This window comes from Ruditapes philippinarum, unplaced genomic scaffold (genome assembly GCF_026571515.1).
Source record: "Ruditapes philippinarum isolate M1 unplaced genomic scaffold, ASM2657151v2 ctg1819_1_1_1_1, whole genome shotgun sequence".
Taxonomy (NCBI): Eukaryota; Metazoa; Mollusca; class Bivalvia; order Venerida; family Veneridae; genus Ruditapes; species Ruditapes philippinarum.
The window spans coordinates 86124-102892 of record NW_026866564.1 but is presented as its reverse complement, the minus strand read 5'-3'; positions in this window follow the sequence as shown (position 1 = coordinate 102892).

Here is a 16769-nt window from a genome sequence, read left to right as displayed (position 1 = left end):
TATTCAAAAGAATTTTTAAATCAGCCCATTTAATCTGCTAAGTTTAATAATGAAGGATATTAAAAGATAATAACTTACGTTTAGATTAAGGATAAGGTATGCAAGTTTAAAATCCGTCAAAAATCCAACATAACTTAAATAAAAAGAATCTCTGTATAAAACTGACTTTATTCGAGTGCCTTTACTGACCCAATTAATTATATTACTCATGAAAAGTTTACTTCGTTTACATTCCAAAGAAATGACAATTCGATTTTTTCACTATGACTATGATTTTATATTTACATGTATATATATTATCAGACTATCAATTACAAGTTATTTATTAGGTTCATAGATCTCTTAATCTCTATTGTGATCAGTTGTTGAAGAATTATACAAGAGAATCCTCACAAAATGCTTTTGTTTCCAACGACACATGACATTTATTTGACATGAGGATATTCAGATAACAACGTATTCACCACATACTTTATCATCTATTTACATGCCTACAAAAAAATCCACATTTTTTATTTTCAAATAGGTTTATCTTTACTCCTGATTTAAAGTGACATTATGCTCATGTTTTCATAGTCAAGTTGAGCTGGAATAACTATATATTTCAAAAGATTGACTGTTAAAATGGTGATTGACCAACATGTTATATTGGACAATGTATACAATAAAATTTAAAACTGCCTTAAATATAAAAAGACTGCCCCACTCTTTTTATGAAATTAAAGTAACAGGTAAATTTTAATGGATATTTACGAAAATTTTGTTTGAATCCATGCGTTGCGTAATGTCAATGTGAAACAAATCTTTATATTAAAATGAATTATGGCAAAATGAAAGCTTTTCTTGACATTTACTTGTTCATTCATTTACACCCTTGGATGGGCATAATGCCACTGTAGTCAAGATATAATAACAACTTTTAAACCTTTAAACTATTTTAACTTTTATCCCCATTACATCGGATGTTTAATGTTGAATAAATAAGTTGAAAACAACTGTAATATTCATACCTTTTATTTCCCTTTATTTATTATAATTCCAAATACTTTTTAACTTTAAGTTCACAATGGCATTAATTTCTATACATCACAGCATAGTAAATCTCAAATCAGTCCCTTATCAATCGAAAAAGTGAACGTCTTTTATAGTAAATATTTAAGCGGGAAAATTAGCATGAAAATATCGAAAAACATGAAAATTAGGAAATACATGAAATAAATGAAAATATTTTATAATATTGCTCCCATTAATTGTTAATATACTCCATTGGGAGCTGCCTGCTCCCTTTTGTAAAATATAACAAAGTTCATAAACTCGCTCTTTGCGACAGCTACTTTAATTCTGTTTTATCTCTAACACTTGGATTTTTTTTATTTTAACACAGTGTCATGGGGTTAAAAACTTTTTCATTACAGGAATCTAGTTGAATTAGAACTTTTATCATATATTATATCTCTTACCTTAAAACAACGTGAACAAATATTATCAGCTAATGTTATTTTGTTTTCCCGCCCTTTGTTTCAAAAAGTTGTTTTGCATCAACCGTTTTGATAACTAATATGCATATTCATTTCGAAGAAATGGTAGTAAAAGAAACGCAAATACTTACTAATTCACCGTTAATCACACTAGAGCAATCTAAGAAAAATTAAATCTCGAAAAAAAACATGAGATTTTGTGTTGGGAAGGATAAAAATAATAGAAATTAATTTGTTTCACCGCATATCAGCATCAGAGTTACGTAATAAACAGAAATTGCTGTGGACTCGTATATAAATTGCATATCAACTTCATTTTTGCAATTATTAACCTATAACAAATGCATCTGACCAATTCAAGTGACAGGACATGGATATTTATTTCAAAATACAACAATATGCATAGTTCAATCAATATAATGTACAATGAAAACAGCAAAATTGATTATCTTTATTACTTTTTACTGCTTTTCCGAGATATTTAAACTAGGAGCTAATTGCATAGTGCACATAAATAAAATGATGAATCTAGCAAGTGCATCCGTCTATGCCTACATTAATAGCACCCTATAGAAATATATGTATGTAAAATAATAATGTTCAGGCAATTTATACTTCTTGCAATTGATTACTACATTTAGAGACATTAAAATTGTCATCGATAATAATAAAAATGACATAACCTATTTCATGAAACAAAATGCCATGACAAAATTAAATTGCTACCTTTCTTCATTGAAATCCATTCTTTAAAGCCGTGCAACTTGTGTTGTCGTACTAGCAATGTCACCTCAGGTTATATGAAATAATATATGCTCAGACCTTGACGTAAATCAGGGTTTTCTTAATCAAATGGTTTGACTGCTTTTTCAAAGTCAAAATCTAATTTAAAAGATGCCATCACGGTCAAGTTTATACAAAGCGCGATTATACATCATCTGGGAAAACTTCAAAGGCGTGACGTAAACAGAGATGTTCTTTGATATATAAACATGACTGCTTGATTGAAATAAAGAACAAATGCTATGATGACAAGTCAAAGGAATTGTGAATATCCAATTACATATATGCTTGTATATAACCATCCTTTGCAAACACTACTTGATTAAAGTAAGCGAGGCGGGGGAAGGGTACGATAAAATGGTTGAAAAAATGATATCATTCATAAAATTATTTACTCCTGTTATATACCACCTGTTATTAAATCAGCCATCTATCATCAAACAAACAAATTGTTGTAATAACTAAAATATAGAACAACTTTGCTCAAACACATTTCGATCCGTCTTTTTATGTCTGGCAATAAAAGCTTCATTTGTGTTAACCAATGAATTGATATATTATACAACTAATCAAAGGGTAAATTCAGCAAAAGATCTGTTCTTAATCATTAAATATAATTTTGAAATAAGGCATTGTAGTTATAATTGCAAAATGAATTATCATTCTTAAAACCTCTATATATATTCAATTCAATAACACTTTTAGAACTTAAGTAGCAATCGTCATCTTTCATAATCTTAGATAATTTTTATTTGGTTTTACGTCGAGTTGCACCAATATAGTATAGGTCATATGTCGACTTCCCAGGTTTACTGATGGGGAAGGACCTCAGATGCCCCTCTTTCCGTTATTTCAGGCAGAAACGGGCAGCTGAGTAGAACCAATGACAATTTGTTAGCTAGCAATGATGAATTTGAGAGGTCTACCAAAAACAATGAAAACAAATATTTGAAAATGACAAACTCGATTTTATTAAGTGTTTTCGTGAAAAAAGGAAAGTCGCCTACGTCCTCTAGCACTCAATCTCTTACACGTTATTTCATATAAAGTGCATAATAAGCTAACAATAACTACTTTAGTAAACATATCAATTATAAAGCGAGTGGACATATTATACAGATTACTTGACATTTTTTTTTTACTTTTAAGCAAGACATTTCATAATTCTCGACATTAAATTCCAATCACGCCTCCAGATCAACTTAAATGTCTGTAACCTTCTAATATGTGTACATATGGTCATATCACTGTTTCATAAGACAACGATTGTCTTACTGAAAACCGCATACAGTGTTACCAGCAGAACATTAAGTAAATTAAAAGTAATGAAAAGACGAGACAACAAAATCAAATAAAAGCGAGAATCTTAAAATTTGAAGATATAAATCGCATGTTGTTTTTAGACAAATTATGTTAATAAGATGGTTATGAAACTTGATTAAGGTTGTTTATGTGTAATGTTTGTGAGCAGTGGTTCCCCTTTAATTTATAAATGTATTTTTAAACAAGGCGTATATACTATTAAAAGTACATGAAACAAAGTTGTAGAATAACTTAATATCTATCAAATAAACAAGGTTCCATTGACAAAAACATGTAAACAGCGAAAAGATTGATATTTTTATTTTGTTTTTTTTAATGGTACAGATGATGATTTTCCCCATAAATGTTAAAGAAAAGGCATTAAAGAAAAGTATGGTCTAACAAGTTAACATATTAGTGATAGTATATAAATGAACATAATTTATTTGATTTCATTTCATTAAAAAAACACATACAAAAAAATCAAATTTGCAATAAGCTGAGAGCAGGAAAAGTCAAATTTGACAATTTTTGATATTATATATTTTTGTACGCAAATATACACGCAATAACGGAAAGTTCTGTTGCAAAAACAAAATCTTCGCATAAACCTTGCCAAAAGGGAATTTTTTTCAATAATAAGTTGGTTGCAATGAAAATCGAACCTGAAGTATGTTTTGATATAACACATTTTCATGACAAATATAAGCAGATTCTTTGAAATTCTCCAAAACAAAACCCTGCGTAAACCGGTAATTTCACAAACAAATATTATTAAAAGGGAGCATTACTCTTTGAATAATCAGTTAATTGTAGTGAAAATTAAACTGAACCTGTGTGTTGATATAAAAAATACTTGCATGCTATATATAGACAATCGTAGATATCCTTTAAAAGTTATTTTCTAACATAACATACAATATTCTTCGAAAGATTTTTAACCAGGCCTTTTCCTTACTTGAATGATCATAGCAATAATAAGCAATTATATAAACTTACGTTTAGTAGTCTAAAACAAAATGGTTTAAATCCATCAACAATCAAATATATCCTGACCAAAAGAATAACTGCATGAGCATGACTCTATTCAACTGTCTTTGCTTTTTTCTTATTAATTCAATTCATTATCCCGCGCATTAACTGTTGTTCTTGGAAAGCCGTCATTTTATCGATAAATTTACTCCAGCAATAGAATTAAGTTGATATTTGTCGGCCAGCTTAAAGTGATATCTCTTTATTACGTCAGTTCCATTAAGTCGGTATAAGTTTGATATAAATTATCTAAGTATCAATTAGAAGTGATCATAACACGACTATACATTCGTTTTCGATCCACCAAATAAGTATCAATTGTGCAAAAAACTGAATTTTATGTTGGTACTGTATAAATACGGAAAGGCAAAATAAATTTCAAAAAATGCACATTTATAGAATGATTGAGTGTCTTCGAATTTTAATGTATTTCACCTCCTAATCAAAGAAAACAACAATCAAAATGTTCAGTATAATATGAGAACCATTTTTACAAGCATTTTATAAATTTATGTAACTAATCGACAATTGAAGATACTTATTCGTGTTGATTGAACTTGGACAAAGCATTTAATGGTATGGCCAGATCCGGATCTCTGCCTACGTGCTTAACCACCTAGAATATCCAATTTATTCCCTGTTTCAGTTTGTTTTATTACATTAACTTAGTTTTTTATTCAAACAAAGTATGTTTTAGTTAAGAATTATGTACTCTAAAACCTGTAATCGCTCTTGATTTCTCAGTTAGATCTAATACTATATGAAAACAAACTAGTAGCTTACATCTTTTTTCGCAAGTTATGCATCAATTTCAACAATTTCAACTGTTTTATAACATCTTCACAATTTGTCAGAATCAGTATCTCAGTAATGACTTTTATTCTCTTTGATTAAATTCATAATGATACTTATTAACAGTTTACTTGAAAAAAACTAAGTTAAACATTCTATCGATAATTTTACTCCAGCAATAGAAATAAGTTGATATTTACCGATCAGCTTAACGTGAATTTTCTATATTACGTCCGTATTAATAAGCCTGTATTACTTCAGCATAAATGACGTCACATTTCATTAGAAGTGACGAAAAAAGGATTCTAAGCGAATTCTAAAACCTATTACACTACACGGCAAAAGCACATGTTAAATCTTTACTGTAATATTTTGCGAAGAAATGTCAAACTTTCAAATGAACATGTTTTTTTAATATCTTATAAGTACTTCTTAAAATCCATTCACGATAATAACAAAAGTATACAATTTTAAGTTAATGCTTATTAATAATGTAAACGTATTGTATTATTTCATTACGCAAGAGCATAGAAATGCACAAATGCATACATGCATTTTAATATACCGCCCAACCCCCTGCCACAAAACCACCTATCTCACTCCAACCCCACCCAAAGAAACAACAATCGCAGTTATCACTATGACTATGATTTTATATTGTGATATCAGACTATATATTAAAAGTAATTTATTATGTTTATAGTTTTCTTAATTTCTATTGTCATAAGTTGTTGAAGTGTTAAACAAGATGATTCTCACAAAATGCAACACTTAATCTCCTAATAAATTATCTTCAACTTGCTTTTGTTTCCTATGAAGCATGATATTTATTTGACATGGGAATATTCAGATAAGATAACAACGTATCCTCTACATGCTTGATCATCTTTTTACATGCCAAGAGAAAAAAACAAATTCCACATTCATGACTTTCAATTGAATAATAGTACAGGTTTACTTTAACTCCCTGTTATAATTCCGTTTTATTTCTAGCTCATTAAACGCAGTGTGATGGAGTTCAAATACTTTTTAAAAGTGATAACAGACACCTAGTTGACTCAGAAGTTGTATAATCTATTTTATCTCTTGCTTTAATACAACTTGAACGAATATTATCAGCTATTGTATTTTGTTTTTCAAAGTATCGCAAGTTGTTTCGCATCAACCGTATTGATAATATAATATGCATTTCATTTCAAAGTAATGGTAGTCAACGAAACGCAAAATACTAACTGTTTCACCGTAAATCAAACTGGAGCATTCTTAGAAAAATATGTGTCGAAAAAAGTAAGAACAGTAAATTTTGAGTTGGAAAAAATAAAAATAGTATTTAGACATTATTAAGAATTGATTTGTTTCACCGCAAACAAGCTTCGAAGTTACATAAAAAGTCAGAACATATTGTGGTCTGACCAATACAAGCGACGAGACGAGATATTTATTCCAAAATACAACAATATGCATGGTTAAATCAATATAATGTACAATGAAAACAGCCAAGTTGATTATCCTTATTATTTTTTCACTGTCTTTCCGAGACATTTAAACTAGAAGCTAATTGAATAGTGCACATAAATAAAATGATGAATCTAACAAGTGCATTCGTCTATTTCAACATTCATAGCAGCACCCTATAGAAAAATATCATGCTTGGTCAATCCATGTTTCTTGCAATAGAAATATCGATTTTTATATTTAGAGACATTAAAAATATCATCGATGATAATAAAAATGAAATAACTTTTAAATGATAAAATATGCCATGATAAAATAAAAATGCGACCTATTATTTTCTACTTTCCTTCATTGAAATCAATTTATCATTATTAACGTTCTATCAGGCCATGTGTTTTAAATTGTATTGTTTTACAAACACTAATACCTCAGACCATGTGCAATTATAAATCCTCCGACCTTGACGTAAATTAGGGAATCTTAATTAAATGGTTTGACTGCTTTTTCAAAGTCAAAAGCTAATTCAAAATATGACATCACGGTCAAGTTTATACAAAGCGCGATTGTACATCATCCTCGAAAACATCAAAGTCGTGACGTCAACAGAGATGTTCTTCGATATGTAAACATGACTGCTTGATTGAAATGAAGAACAAATGCTATGATGACAAGTCAAAGGAACTGAGAAAATCCATTAACAAATATGCTTGTTTTCGTACGATCCTTTGCAACAACTACTTGTTTAAAGTAAGGGAGGCAGGGGTGTACGATTAAATGATTGAACAACTCTATAATTCATATATTTATTTGCTCCTGTTATATGTCACCTGTTTTGCGTAAAACAGTTATTAAATAATCCACCTATCATCAAACAAGCAAATTGTTGTTATAAATAAAACGTAGAACAACTTGGCTTATGTATATTATGATTAGCGTTTTATGTGAAGCAATAAAAGCGTCATTTGTGTTAACCAAAATTTGATATATTATGCAACTAATCAAAGGGTAACTTCAGCAAAAGATCTGTTATTACTCACTAAATTAAATTTTGTCATAAGGCATTGTAGCTTTAATTGTAAATGAATTACCATTCTTATATCCTCTGTACATATTCCTTTCATACATTATTTTATTAATAAAGTAGCAAGTGTTATCTTTCATACACTTTAATAATTTTTATTGGGTTTAACATCGCACAAATATAGTATAGGTCATATGGCGACTTTCCAGCTTTACTAGTGTGAAGGACCTGAGGTGCTTGTTTGTCTGAATTTGAGAGATCTCTCAAAAACAATGAAAACAAATAGTTGAAAATGCCAAACTCGATTTTATTAAGTGCTTTCATGAAAAAAGGAAAGTACAACATCTTCCACGTCCTCTAGCACTCAATCTCTTATAACGTTATTTCATATAAAGTGCATAATTAGCAAACAATTACTATTTTAATAAACATATCAATTATCAAGCGGGCCGACATATTATAGAGATTACTTGACATATATTTTTACTTTTAGCAAGACATTTCACAATCCTCGAACCGCCTCCGTGGTCGAGGGGTTAGAGTCGATGACTTCTAATCCAGTTACCTCTCTGGCGTGGGTTCGATGCCCGGGAGATGCTTTGGTAGTTTAGCACGGAGGAAGGTAGTCTAGCACTGATGTAACTGTCCAGGAACGATGCTTAGGAAACTACCCGCCTATATGACTGAAATACTGTTTGGAAAAGGCGTAAAATGAAACAAACAAACAAACACAATCATCGAGATTAAGTTCCAACCACGCCTCCACATCAACTTAAATGTCTTTTACCTTCTAATATGTGTACATATGGTCATATCTCTGTTTCTTAAGACAACGATTGTCTTAATGAAAACCACATACAGTGTTACAAGCAGAACATCAAATGAATTAAAAGTGATGAAAAGACGAGACAATAACATCGTATAAAATCGAGACTCAAAAATGTTTGAAGATTTAATTCCATGTTGTTTTTTATTTATTATGTTAATAAGTAGGTTATGAAACTTGATTGAAGTTGTTTGACATTTGTTATGTATGTGAACAGTGGTGCTTCTTTAATTTATAAATGTATTTTCTTAACAAGGCGTATAAACTGTAAAAGTACATGGAAAAAAAACATTGTAAAATAACTTAATAACTTTAACATTTCGAGATTTTTTTTTTGATTTTTTGAATATGGTACTGATGATGACTTTTCCATCAAATGTTAACGAAAAGTATGTTCTTTTTTTAAGGTAATAAGTAAACATATAAGCGTAAGAAGATAATTGAACATGTATGATTTCATTTCGTAAAACACACACACGCACACCAACACACACACACACACAATAAAATCAAATTTGCGATAAGCTGATTGCAGAAAAAGACAAACTTGACATGTGTTTTGATACTATATATTTTGTGTATGCAAATAAAACACAGTAACTGACAGTTGTGTTGGAAAAACAAAACAATCACATAAATATTGCAAAAAGGGCATTTTTTTCAATAATTAGTTGGTTGCAACTTGTAATGAAATCGAACTTGAAGTATGTTTTGATATTTTTAATAACTTATTGTCATGCCAAATATAAGTAGAGTTATTGAAATCCTCCGAAACAAAACCCTGTGTAAACCAGTAGTTTCACAAACAAATATTATTAAAAGGGGGCATAACTCTTTGAATAATCAGTTGATTGTAGTGAAAATTAAATCTAATACTATATGAAAACATTCTAGTAGCTTACATCTTTTTTCAAAAGTTATGCATCAATTTCACCAATTTCAAGTGTTTTATAACATTTTTCACAATTTGTCAGAATCAGTATCTCAGTAATGACTTTTATTCTCTCTGATTAAATTCATTATGATACTTATTAACAGTTTACTTGAAAAAAACTGATATTCTATCGATAATTTTACTCCAGCAATAGAAATAAGTTGATATTTACCGATCAGCTTAACGTGAATTTTCTATATTACGTCAGTATTAATAAGCATGTATTAGTTTAGCATAAATGACGTCACATTTCATTAGAAGGGACGAAAACAGGATTCTAAGCGAATTCTAAAACCTATTACACTACGTTAAAATTCATTCACGATTATAACAAAAGGATACAGTTTTAAGTTAATACTTATTAATAATGTAAATGTATTGTATTATTTCATTAAGCAAGAGCATAGAAATGCACAAATGCATACATTTATTTTAATATACCGCCCAACTCCCTGCCACGAAACCACCTATCTCGCTCCAACCCCACCTTAAAGAAACAACAATCGCAGTTGTCACTATGACTGTGATTTTATATTGTGATATCAGACTATATATTAAAAGTAATTAATTATGTTTATAGTTTTCTTAATTTCTATTGTCATCAGTTGTTGAAGAGTTAAACAAGATGATTCTCACAAAATGCAACACTTAATCTCCTAATAAATTATCTTCAATTTGCTTTTGTTTCCCATGAAGCATGATATTTATTTGACATGCGGGTATTCAGATAAGATAACAACGTATTCTCTACATGCATGCTTGATCATCTTTTTACATGCTAAGAGAAAAAAACAAATTCCACATTCATGACTTTCAAATAAATATAGTACAGGTTTACCTTAACTCCCTGTTATAATTCTGTTTTATTTCTAGCTTTCAGGGGTTTTAATTAAACACAGTGTGATGGAGTTCAAAGACTTTTAAAAGTGATAACAGACACCTAGTTGACTCAGAAGTTGTATAATCTGTTACTTCTCTTGCTTTAATACAACGTGAACAAAATTTTCAGCTAATGTTATTTTGTTTTTCAAAGTATCGCAAGTTGTTTCGCATCAACCGTTTTGATCATATAATATGCATATGCATTTCGAAGTAATGGTAGTCAAAGAAACGCAAACACAGTCACTGATAAACCTTAAATCAAACTGGAGCATTCTTAGAAAAATGTGTGTCGAAAAAAGTAAGAACAGTTAATTTTGAGTTGGAAAGAATAAAAATAGTATTGAGACATTATTAAGAATTGATTTGTTTCACCGCAAATAAGCTTCGAAGTTACCTTAACAATCAGAATATATTGTGGTCTCTTAGAGCATATGGTTGCATGTTATTGCACGAAGAACTTTTTGCATTCATTAACCAGAAACAACTGCGTCTGACCAATTCAAGCGACGAGACATGGATATTTATTTCAAAATACAACAATATGCATGGTTAAATCAATATAATGTACAATGAAAACAGCCAAGTTGATTATCTTTATTACTTTTTCACTGTCTTTCCGAGACATTTAAACTAGAAGCTAATTGAAAAGTGTACATAAATTAAATGATGAATCTAACAAGTGCATTCGTCTATTTCCACATTCATTGCACCCTTTAGAAATATATGTATCCAAAATAATCATGCTCGGTCAATCCATGTTTCTTGCAATAGAAATATCAATTATTACATTTAAAGACATTAAAAATATCATCAATGATAATAAAAATGAAATAACTTTTTTAATGATAAAATATGCCATGATAAAATGCAACCTATTATTTTCTATTTTTCTTCATTGAAATCAATTCATCATTATTAATGTTCTATTAAGCCGTGTGTTTTAAATTGTATTGTTTTCAAAATACCGTTACCTCAGACCATATGCTTTTATATATCCTCCGACCTTGACGTAAATCAGGGTTTCTTAATTTAATGGTTTGACTGCTTTTTCAAAGACAAAAGCTTCTTTAAAAGATGCCATCACGGTCAAGTTTATACAAAGCGCGAATGTACATCATCTTAGAAAACATCGAAGTCGTGACGTCAACAGAGATGTTCTTCGATATGTAAACATGTTTGCTTGATTGAAATAAAGAATAAATGCATGATGACAAGTCAAAGGAACTGAGAATATCCATTAGCAAATATACAATCCTTCGCAACAACTACTTGATTAAAGTAAGAGAGGCAGGGGTGTACGATTAAATGGTTGAACAATTCTATCATTCATATATTTATTTGCTCCTGTTATATGCCATCTGTTTTGCGTAAAAAGGTTATTTAATAATCCATCTATCATCAAACAAGCAAATTGTTGTTATAAATAAAACGTAGAACAACTTGGCTTGTGTATATTACTATAAGCGTTTTATGTAAAACAATAAAGCGTCGGTTGTATTAACCAATAATTGATATATTATGTAACTATTTAAATGGTAACTTCAGCAAAAGATCTGTTATTACTCACTAAATTAAATTTTGTCATAAGGCATTGTAGCTTTAATTGTAAAATGAATTACCATTCTTCAATCCTCTGTACATATTCCTTTCATAAACTATTTTATTAATAAAGTAACAAGTGTTATCTTTCATACACTTTAATATTTTCTATTGGGTTTAACATCGCACAAATATAGTATAGGTCATATGGCGACTTTCCAGCTTTACTAGTGGGGAGGGACTAGAGGTGCTTGTTTGTCTGAAATAGAGAGATCTCTCAAAAACAATGAAAACAAATAGTTGAAAATGCCAAACTCGATTTTATTAAGTGCTTTCATGAAAAAAGGAAAGTAAAATATCTTCCACGTCCTCTAGCACTCACTCTCTTATAACGTTATTTCATATAAAATGCATAATTAGCAAACAATTACTATTTTGATAAACATATCAATTATCAAGCGGGCCGACATATTATAGAGATAACTTGACATATATTTAACTTTTAGCAAGACATTTCAGAATCCTCGAACCGCCTCCGTGGTCGAGGGGTTAGAGTCGATGACTTCTAATCCAGTTACCTCTCTGGCGTGGGTTCGATCCCCGGGAGATGCTTTGGTAGTTTAGCACGGAGGAAGGTAGTCTAGCACTGGTGTAACTGTCCAGGAACGATGCTTAGGAAACTACCCGCCTATATGACTGAAATACTGTTTGGAAAAGGCGTAAAATGAAACAAACAAACAAACACAGTCATCGAGATGAAGTTCCAACCACGCCTCCAGATCAACTTAAATGACTTTAGCCTACTAATATGTGTACATATGGTCATATCTCTGTTTCTTAAGACAACGATTGTCTTAATGAAAACCACATACAGTGTTACAAGCAGAACATCTTATGAATTAAAAGTGATGAAAAGACGAGACAAAAACATTGTATAAAATCGAGACTCAAAAATGTTTGAAGATATAAATCACATGTTGTTTTTTATGTTAATAAGTAGGTTATGAAACTTGATTGAAGTTGTTTGTTATTTGTTATGTATGTGAACAGTGGTGCTTCTTTAATTTATAAATGTATTTTCTTAACAAGGCGTATAAACTGTAAAAGTACATGAAAAAAAACATTGTAAAATAACTTAATAACTTTAACATTTCGAGATTTTTTTTTTTGATTTTTTGAAAATGGTACTGATTATGACTTTTCCATCAAATGTTAACGAAAAGTATGTTCTTTTTTTTTAAGGTAATAAGTAAACATATAAGTGATAGAAGATAATTGAACATGTATGATTTCATTTCGTAAAACACACACACGCACACCAACACACACACACACACAATAAAATCAAATTTGCGATAAGCTGATTGCAGAAAAAGACAAACTTGACATGTGTTTTGATACTATATATTTTGTGTATGCAAATAAAACACAGTAACTGACAGTTGTGTTGGAAAAACAAAACAATCACATAAATATTGCAAAAAGGGCATTTTTTTCAATAATTAGTTGGTTGCAACTTGTAATGAAAATCGAACTTGAAGTATGTTTTGATATTTTTAATAACTTATTGTCATGCCAAATATAAGTACATTTATTGAAATCCTCCGAAACAAAACCCTGTGTAAACCAGTAGTTTCACAAACAAATATTATTAAAAGGGGGCATAACTCTTTGAATAATCAGTTGATTGTAGTGAAAATTAAACTGAACCTGTGTGTTGATATAAAGATACTTGCATCCCAAATATAAAGATAATCGTTGAATTGCTTTAAAAGTTATTCTGCGGTAATTTCACACAAACAAAAGTCGTAACTAGCCTGTGTATTGATATAATACTTATATGAGAAACAAAATCATTGATTCGGGCGTATAAAAAAGAGTTGCCTGTCATAAGCGTTATGTTACAACTGCCAAGTAACATTTACATAATTATCTTTTGGCCAATCCGTTTTGTAATCAACCGAAAACTAATGTTATTATATATGTTAGCTATTTCTGTCACATTGCAATACAGTATATTTGTAGATAAAACGGTATTACATATTAAAGGCATTCTTTTTTGGCACATGAATAAAATAACATAATAATTCATGTTTCTTGTTTGTTATTTAAAAGATTTTTATTCAAAATTATCACCAATTTGTCATTATTACCGAAATGTTTAATGTTTTTCTACTTAAGTTGTCACAATGAGTATCTCGAAAATGGGCAATTCAAAATGCATTACTTACAATTTCAAGCATATCCCCCCCCCCTGACAACGAGTATAATTATTATAACACATACGATATCTATAGGGTTTTTTGCAGGAATAATAAGTATAAAAATAATATTCTTTTACAAGAAAAAATAATTATATTATATGACGTTGTCATTTATACTTACATAACATACAATATTCTTCGAAAGAATTTTTAATCAGTCCTTTTGTTTACTTGAATGAACATAACTTTAATAAACAATGATATAAACTTACGTTTAGTAGTCTAAAACAAAGTGGTTTAAATCCATCAACAATCAATTATATCCTGACCAAAAGAATAACTGCATGAGCATGACTCTATTCAACTGGCTATTTTCTCATTGATTCAATTCATTATTCCGCGCATTAACTGTTTTCTTGGAAAACCGTCATTCTATCGACAAATTTACTCCAGCAATAGAAATAATTTGATATTTGCCGGCCAGCTTCACGTGGTATCTATATATTACGCCAATTCCATTAAGTCGGTATTAGTTTGATATACATTATCTAAGTTTCAATTAGAAGTGATCACGACTATACATTCGTTTTCGATCCACCCAAATGGTCATCAATTGTGCAAACTCAATTAATTTTATGTCGGTATTGTATAAATATAGTAAGGCAAAATAAATTAACAAATGCAAATTTGTAGAATGATAATATCAAAGTGTCTTCGAAATTTAATATATTCCTCCGGCTTATCAAAGAAAACAACAACCAAAATGTTCACAATAATATGAGAACCATAATTACAAGCATTTTATAAATTTATGTTACTTATCGGCTATTGAAGATACTTATGTGTTGATTGAACTTGGACAAGGCATTTAAATGGTATGGCCAGATCCGGATCTCTACGTACGTGCAATACCACCTAAAATATCCAATTCATTCCCTGTTCCAATTTGTTTTATATCATGCACATATTTTTTATTCAAATAAAGTATGTTTTAGTTAAGAATTATGTACTCTAAAACCTGTAATCGCTCTTGATTTCTCAGTGAGATCTAATACTATATGAAAACATTCTAGTAGCTTTCATCTATTTTCGCGAATTATGGATAAATTTCACCAATTTCAAGTGTTTGATAACATCCTTTTCAATTTGTCAGAATCAGTATATCAGTAATGACTTATCAGAATAATAATGCATTATATACAATTTCTAGCATGATTTTTCCACATTTTTATGATAAACGTTTGTACGATGTATGTATACCATTTTCAAAAGTGTCGGAATAAATAACTACGGAATGATAGTGCTGCATTTAGTTTAATTTTCTTAGCATAAAATGTTATTCATAAGAATTTTTAAATCAGCCCATTTAATTGGCTAAGTTTAAATAATTAAATAATATTAACTTACGTTTAGACTGAGGATAAGATTAGCTGGATTAAAATCCGTCAAAAATCCAACATAACCTTAATCAAAAGAATCTCTTTATGAAAATGACTCTAAAGAAATAAATTCAATTTGATATTACCCGATCAGCTTAACGTGAAAGTTTTATATTACGTAAGTATTATTAAGCATGTATTAGGTTAGCATAACTGACGTCACAATGCATTTTTTCCAAAGAAACGTCAAACATAAGAATATGATTTTATATTTTATTAACACTTCTTGAAATTCATTCACGATAATAATAAAAGTATACAATTTTAAGTTTATGCTGATTAATAATGTAAACGTTTAATATTATTACATTAAGCAAGAACATAGGAATGCAAAAATGCATACATGCATTTTAATATACACCCTACCCCCTCAACCAAAACCCACCTGCCGCACTCCAACCCCATCCCAAGGAAACAACAATCGAAGTTCTCACTATGAGAATGACTTTATCTTGTGATATTAGGCTATAAATTAAAAGTAATTTATTATGTTTATAAATTTCTTAATCTCTATTGTCATCAGTTGTTGAAGAATTATACAAGACGATTCTCGCAAAATACTATACTTAATCTCCTAATAAATAATCTTCCACTTGCTCTTGTGACCCATGAAGTATGACATTTATTTGACATGGGGATACTAAGATAGCATAACAACGTATTCTCTACATGCTTGATCATCTTTTTACATGCCAAAAGAAAAAAATCTACATTCTTGATTTTCAAATAGGTTTATCTTTACTCTTTGATTTAATTCTGTTTTATTTCTAACTGTGTTTGGGTTAAAAACTTGTTCATAATAGAAACCTAGTTGAATCAAGACTTTTATCATCTATAATATCTCTTGCTTTAATACAACGTGAACGAATATTATTAGGTAATGTTATTTTGTTTTTCAAAGTATCGCAAGTTGTTTCGCATCAACCGTTTTGATAATATAATATGCGATTCATTTCGAAGTAATGGTAGTCAACGAAACGCAAAATGCTAACTGTTTCACCGTAAACCAAATTGAAGCATTCTTAGAAAAATATGTGTCGAAAAAAGTAAGAACATGAATTTTGAGTCGGAAAGATTTAAAA